The sequence below is a fragment of the Tyto alba genome, unplaced genomic scaffold, assembly GCF_018691265.1.
Source record: "Tyto alba isolate M040663 unplaced genomic scaffold, T.alba_DEE_v4.0 Super-Scaffold_18, whole genome shotgun sequence".
Classification (NCBI taxonomy): Eukaryota; Metazoa; Chordata; class Aves; order Strigiformes; family Tytonidae; genus Tyto; species Tyto alba.
Window position 1 is genome coordinate 12,056,928 of NW_024881280.1, and position 5,452 is coordinate 12,062,379.

The 5,452-nt window shown below is 51.6% G+C and overlaps 1 long non-coding RNA gene across 1 annotated transcript; it reads right to left on the minus strand.

Moving 5' to 3' along the window:
* Positions 1–351: 351 nt before the first annotated feature.
* On the minus strand, positions 352–4,489 carry LOC116959592. The gene is made up of 2 exons (XR_004405968.2): positions 3,965–4,489; positions 352–3,439 (listed from the first exon to the last, which is right to left on the minus strand). It is a non-coding gene; the product is annotated as an uncharacterized LOC116959592 (long non-coding RNA).
* Between the last annotated feature and the right edge of the window lie 963 nt (positions 4,490–5,452).

Consider the following 5,452-nt stretch of genomic DNA (forward strand, 5'->3'; position numbering starts at 1 on the left):
CTGGCTTTTGCTGCTTTCACCTGAAATAACAGTGGAATAAATGTGTGTAAAGAGACACATCCAGAAGCGGGGCACAGACCAAGAGGCTCAGAAGTGGGGACCTGGGTGCCCCCAGGACTGAGGGCAGTTGATGGGGTGGGTGCAATTGCCCAAGCCAAGTGCCAGGTCCAGCACATTTGGATCTGGCTCTCGGTCTAGCAGTAGTTTAGTTTCCCAATCTACTTGTGAAGGGTCCCAAGAGACCGCAAAGGGCGGCGGGAGCACCAGCACCGCTCCCGTGCTGCCGGCACAGGCTGCAGCGGGAATTTTACCAGTGACGGCTGGAGGAGCAGAGCAAGGCAAGCACACAAATCTGAGTCCAAATGTATGAATTTATCATATCTAACGCCTCCCTGAAATCCAAACAGACTCAATTACATTCTCTCTCCGTAATGAATCAGTAATTATATTGAAGAACACTATTATTTGTCTGGCATGACCTATATAAACCCGACTTGGGGAGTGCATAGTTGGTGCGGAGCCAGTGCTCTGTGCCCTGCGTATTATTGCCTTATAAACACAACCATTGTTTGAATTTCAGATCAAAACAAACTGAGCCACGTCGCTTGTCAGTTATTAGATATCTTTTTCCCAAATGCTCACCCAGACCATATTACAATAACAATAATTATTATTACATACTTCCTTATTATATGTTTGTGCCGAGGTAGCACATTTGCCTTTTTCCCACACGTTAGTAGCTTCTCCTGACTCTTATGATTCACTCCTGCCTATTTCCCAATGTCCGTGAGCTCTTTTTGTATTTCCAGATACATTTCGTCAAGATCTGCAGATTGGCAGAGGGACTCAAGGTGCCGTATTGCACCAGTCCCTGCAAAGGGTTGCAACCCACGCGGGGGCTTCGCTCCTCGAGGGAATATGCAAACATGAGAAAGACATGGACCCTGCCCCCAGGTGCTTTATAAATATTTAACTTGGTCTGATAATGTGATAAGAACTGATAATGTGATTTGGACAGACTAACACCCAGCCCTGCTTGGGGAGGGCTGGAAATGGACCCTCTGAGGGAAGTTGGTGGCAGGGGAGGGCTCAAGCTGGAGCACAGTGATGATGCTTCCCACAGCCACTGCTGTAGCTGGGAGTAGGACTCACCTTGCCTAGCTTGGGACATCCAAAATCTAGTCGTCAAATCCTCAGCAAGTTGCCGATCTGCCTTTACAGTCACAGAAGAGAAGCGGGCGCTTGGCTGCCCAGTGAGTCAGCCCTTCTCAAGATAAATGTTCAAGATAGGTGAGATGAATCACACACTAGAGGTGCCTATTTGTCTCCACTGACTATGCAGGGAGCCTGTCCGAGTAATTAGGTTTAGACACCTAACTTTTAGGCATCTAAAATCAAGTGAGAGGAATCCCATCCTCATCGACATCCTTCGCTACTGGCCTGACAAAGGCAGCAGTGGGAGAGGCTCCCTGGAAATGCCCTCCCAGATTTGGACATGACCAAACCCCTCTGTCCTCCGTACATGGGAATGTGCAAAGCCTCGCCCCCGTGTCCTCTCCACGCAGCTCCTACGGGCGTGGGGTGCTCCAGCCATGCCCAGCTGGCAGAGATGAAAGCATGTTCCCCGCTGCAGTCTGAATGAGGCAACGGTCTTGTGGGAAAAAGATATAATAGTGGGACTGAAGTCAGTATCATAATGTATTCAGAGCAGGCAGGGGGAACAAAAAAAAAAAAAAAGAAAAGGAGACTTGACCTTGGCTTCCTGCCTGGTGCTAAAAGTGTGTTTTGATGGAACAGGATAGGCAGGAAAGCAAGCTGCCTTCCTGATGCAAATATCTCATGGAGCTGTAAGATGTGTGGAGTGCAACCCGTGTGTTTGGAAACACGGTTATGACAAGTTCCACCGTGAGGGGCCAAAACGGTATTTTTCAAAGGGTTCTAGCTGGGCTTACTGGAGGTGAGCTGCCACCAGCACAGCAAGCAGCACCTTCTGACACCAGCACTGCCTGTCAGACAAATGTTACGATCCGAAAGGCTCCTGAGTAGTTTTAGAATTTCTCTTAAAAAAAAAGGTGAAAGCATTTAGTCCTACCACATTCTTTCAGAGGGAAAAATTGTGGAAACATTCCACTGTTTGACATCTGATGAATAAATCAGGAGCCAGGGCTGCTCTGGCTGGAAATGGGCAGAGGCCAACAGAAATTGCTGTGCTGGGTTATTGCCCCACTGTGCATATAGGCTTGGGAGCGTGGAAGCAGCATTTGAAAAAAATGTGCTGGTTTCTGAGATCTGTGCCTTTCCATGTCCCCGACTGCTTCTGTTTCGTGCACTAACCACCCTATCGATACAAGGGCAACTGCTGTTTGACGTGCAGCAGGTGTCACTTGCTTTTTCTTCTGGAAACTGCCAACAGCCTCTTTAAAGCTTCTGGCACTCTCCTTAACCTGAATGACAATTCATTTAGGTGAGAGATATTTGACTACTTCGCCCTGCCCTGGCAGGCACAGAGCCCTGTGCAGACCGAGGCACCCATTTGAAGCTGTGCCCTTGCCGTACACCATAATCAGCTCCCGATTTTGGGCCCAGCAAGGATGCTGGGGACCCCAGGACTGCCACGTGCCCAGCTGCATCCTGGAGAAAAGAGGGTGCTGGCACCCGGCTGCGCAGGCTGTCCCACATGGGTGGGCTCCCCACAGGGAGGGGGGACGGGGTGCTGCTCCAGGGACCCGCAGAGGGATGGCACACCGGTCTCCCTGTCAGCTGCTTCACGGATCTTATGGGCCAGTGGTGCAAAACATCTCCTGCTCCATCCCTCACCTTGCTGCAGCCAGGCTGGGGTGCTCTCTCGGCTCCCGTTACCGCACCGGCAGGATGGAAATCCCTTCTCCAGCTTCCCACAGTTGCAGAGCGCTCAGGGAGGAGAGATCAGACGAGACTTGCTCCTTGCCCTAAAGGGTTTGTAACTTCACTGGGAATGGCTGAACCCCGATAAGGAGAGGGACGTTTCTCTGCAGGAGGCGGCGGGCATCAGCGGCAAGTGGGCGGCAGGGAGGTCTGCGGCGCTGCGGGAGGGGGCTGCTGGGGCTTTCCAGCCCTGCACCCAGCATCCAGACAGGGTGTGCAGACCCCCGGCGGGCTGGTGGGTGCTCTGAAAGGGAGCCGGGGTGCAGTGACAGCCCCGCACCCAGGCCAGGGGCAGAGGGGCAGCGGTTCCTCTTCACTTCCCACAACTATGCAGCAGCCAGTCCGGGTCACGCTCTTCCCTCCAGCCCCTCAAACCTATTATCTTCCACACGGGTTGGTGCCTTGTCCCTGCTCCCGCCCCCAGCACAGGCTGCACGTGTCTGGGTGCAGCTGGATGGACCCCCGGACACAGCTGGACCCGCTGCCGAAGCAGTCGTGACAAACAGCTGAACACCAGCACGGGCTTGCTGTCCTGCTATGTGGAAACATATTAATTGCATTAGTATTTCCACTGGAAATTATAACTTAGATCCATTAAGTTCAGCCAATTTCCTTACCCTGCATCTGCTAAAAGGACACCTCTGCTTTTTCCATTGCAGTGCCTTCTCAGTGCCACCAGTGCTAAATTTGTGGCAGGCCGGTGACATCCACGTGACACCTCAGAAGCAGCCACACACCACCTTCACCTTCTGTCTCCCCTCCTCCCGCTTCCTCCAGAGGTAGCTCAGCATCTGAGCTACTGAGGCACAGAAAATCCTCCTTCTGAACAACCAAATCGAATCCCAAACCCCATTACTAAAGATGTCCTGTAACTCAGATCGCCTTGGATGGCCTTTAGGTTGTTCCCAGGTGTAAAGTCAGGAGGATTAAGGGCTTATAATATTTGTCTGGCATCGTTGCTACCAATTCCAGCAAAAACAATGGAGCTAGCTTTTTGGATTTCCTGCCACCACACAGTACACACATGCACACACTCTCTATTTTATGAATGTTTACGTACCCGAGCTGCCAGGAATCTCACTCCTGTTGCTTCGCACCACCTTAGCACACTTTCCTGTATCTCTGCAAATTTGTTTTCTCACCGAGCAGCCGGCAATACCCCTTTTACTCAGGAGCAGGCGGAGGCCGGGCTTCCTCAGGTGCCAGAAAAGCCTGGCAGAGGGCACACCTACAAGCTGCGGTTTCCATCCCGAGCCATTCACACCTCCCAGTGGCTACCCAGTGATGTTCCATGGAAGGAAGGCAAGGCCAAAATAAAAGGATTAAAAAGTTAGGGACAGGCAGGGTATGGCCACACTGGCATCCACCCACTCCCCCCGCAAGGCCACAGCGTCCGAGGAGGTGCCTGGAACGGAGGAAACACCGACACCCACTTGTGGAGACCAGCAGAAAGGCACTTCCACACCTCCACCTCCTGGGGCACAGCCAACAAAAACAGCACCGGACCCAAAAGATATGAATAGATTAGCGACTGCAGAAAGCTTTGACTTACTTTACACCTCCAGCAGAAATAAAGGCAGGAGGTTTGTCCTTCCTCCATCCCCAGCCTCCTTACATTGGAGCACCCCTGCAGAAAAGACACATCGATTTACCTGAAGATTCCCATGGGAGCGGGGCAACAAAATGCCTAACTCATCCAAAACTCACAGGGGAAAGCCTTGCTCGTGATGAAAGCACTTCCCTTTCCTAGCTTGAAACTTTGGGAACCGGGTGGTAGGAGGGGGAACAAACCAAACCACTACTACCCCGCCTCATTTTCAACCATTCAGTCTTTTTTGCACTCGTGTTCTTGCTCAGTAACTAACTGATGCAAGCAGACCTGCAGGCTTCCTACTGCCGAACAGCTCCAGGTGAAGATAAGTGGAGGTGTCTTAAGATAGCAATCTTCTTCTGTTGCTATGGGAGCTGTAACATCACCAAATATATTTGTGGCAAAGCTGGCACTTGGACTGAGTTTATACTCGGTGCTCAAAGTAACCTCTCATTACCCTGGTGGGGAGTTAAACTAGGTAAGGAGCGCAGCCACCCCGTGAGACTGTTCTCCAGCCTTTGGCAGAGGCCGGCGTGTGAAACTGTGCCCAGCGGCTCGGGGACCAGCCAGTGCCGATTTGCACTTCCCAGCATTGACCTCCTCCTGCCTGGCCCAAACAATCTGACGTTGCACAGCTAATCCCAAATTTGTGAGGTGCACCTCCAAGCCTGTCAGGGTTAGACAGAGTATAAAGTGTAAAAGCAGACCCTAACTATGTAAAAATAACCACGTTGGGTCAGATCAAAGGGCTGTTGTGGCCTTTCTCTTACCTCCAAGAGCAGCCAATGCTTAGGGGGGAAAATGGGGGAATGGGAGAGTGATACTTTTGCTGTGCATTGTCCAGCAGCGTGCCGTGGAGGTCTGCCTTTGCCTTTAGTAAACCTCCAGGGACTTTTCCTCCATAAATCTGTCGAATCGCTTTTTTGACCCCATTTATACTTTTGACCTCCACAGCAT